Source organism: Myotis davidii, unplaced genomic scaffold (genome assembly GCF_000327345.1).
Source record: "Myotis davidii unplaced genomic scaffold, ASM32734v1 scaffold194, whole genome shotgun sequence".
NCBI lineage: Eukaryota > Metazoa > Chordata > Mammalia > Chiroptera > Vespertilionidae > Myotis > Myotis davidii.
The window spans coordinates 3,793,746-3,795,884 of NW_006286673.1; positions in this window are offsets into that span (position 1 = coordinate 3,793,746).

Consider the following 2,139-nt stretch of genomic DNA (forward strand, 5'->3'; position numbering starts at 1 on the left):
CTCCCTTCCTCTCTGAAATCAATAAAGATATTCTTTTAAAAAAGAGAGAGAGAAAGAGAGAGAGAGAGAGAGAGAGAGAGAGAGAGAGAGAGAGAGAATATGTGCCCCTATTGCGAAATCCATTATATTTGGCAGACTTTGGGGGAAAACAATTTTATCTCTAAAAATGTCCTAAAATTAATTATATTGAACTTAATTTTGAATTAAGAAATGGCTTTTTAGTTTCTCAGTGAGTGGAACTGGGTATATGAATGAAGAATAATGCACATTTTAACATAGGTGTCACATGTTGGTCCTGAGCTGTAGATGGGCAGGTGCAATTGTATGAAACGCGTTTCACAGTGGTATAAATACAAACATCTGCATTACGCATTTAGCATTGAAGCGTGGCACAGCACCTCCATCTCTCCAACCAGCTTTCTAAGTAGAAACTGAACTGCTTCGGGTTGATGGCGACCACTGGGGGCTATTTGCACAGTGCACCTTCCATGAAAGGAGTTTATCCTATTCTATATTCTCCTGAATTTTCTTTATGTTTGACAGGTCACTCCCCAGTTCATTCCTATTTCAGGTAAACGCCTTCTTTCACAGGCTTCCATAAGCTCTACAGTCCCCTCTCTGTCATTTGTCTTTCACTCAATCTGTAAGTTAAAAAAATGCAAGATGACTGGTGTCAGCAATTAAGGAAATTCAGAGCTCCAAATGTTACAGAGAAACAGGTGTGGAGCAGGGGCATTCCCCTTTGGCCACAGTGACTGGGCAGCGGCTCGCCCGAACCTTCCTGAAGGTGCAGGTTCCTGGGCCCAGCCCTGCTGAATCAGAATTGGGGTCCATCCAGCCTGAGTTCGAGAACCACTGATGTGCACAAGTCGTGTCAACCCTTGAGTCTGGATTCCTGGACTAAATACTTGACATCAGATGGTTGTGAGAAATAAATATGTGAGTCGCCTAGTTTATAACAGGTGCTCAGGGTTCATTCCATTTCCCTGTTTTTCCTTTTTCAACTTCTGAAGCCCTTTTAAGGCTCCTTCTCCTACTTCTACTTACCTCTCCTAGGTAGGCAAGCAAGATGTCCATTTTCCTGTCAGGTGGAGAAATGTCGGAAGGCCTGTGGGGCGGCCACGGTCCCCTTCACAGTGTCCTTTCTCGTTCTGTCAACTCATCTTCTTGTAGCTGGAAAGACCTCCCACAAGCTCTGGTGCTCTGAGTGAGAAACAACGTGGAGCTTTGCCGTTTTCTTCAGTAATTGGTATCTCACCTGCACTGTTTCCACTGTTGTTCATCAGAACCCATTTACTTATTTTTTATTGATTTCAGAGAGAAAGAGAGAAATTGGTTCAATGTTCCACTTATCAATGCATTCATTGGCTGTCTCTTGTATGTGCCCTGACCAGGTATCCAACCCACAGCCTTGGTGTATCGGGATGACAGTCCAACCGGTTATCTGGCCAGGTCTAGAGCCACTTATTTTCGATCTATTATAGGCTGCACCAGCTTTTGTAGTCCCCGGGGAATTCCGTCTACATTTCCATCAAAAATTGCATCTGAACAGCTGCACATGACTTGGAGATGGCTTGTCTCAGTCAAACTCTTTTTCTGTTTGAGATTTTAGGAGCTTTAGAAATGGAAAATATAAATATGTGACATCTTAATAACTATTTTAAATTTGATATAAACTGATGTTTCATTGGAGATATGCTTTGGTTTTAAGGATCATGGTTCATTAAGAATGGTTTTATGTATTGTAGACTATCATCTTTCATGAGGATGTCTTGTTTATGACACCAAATCACAGGTTTGTGAAATATTTTTAATATGTTAGTGCCAAGTGATCTTATTCACAATATCCCAGATTTATTCTTGTGCTTCTGGAATGTGACTGTCTTAAGTTTTCTATGTGGACGATCTGGATTGCTTCAAACTAATCTGCAAATCCACCTTCTTATTCTTTAAAAATTATTTTATATTGAGATAAATTGACATATATTAGTTTCAGGTGTACAATATAATTCAGTGTATGTGTATGTTGCAAAATGGTCACCACAATCAGTCTCGTCAACACCTTTCGCTGTACATAGTTACTTTTTTTTTCTTGTGATCCAGCCAGGGCCTAGTTTTATTCTTTTGCATGTGGCTGTC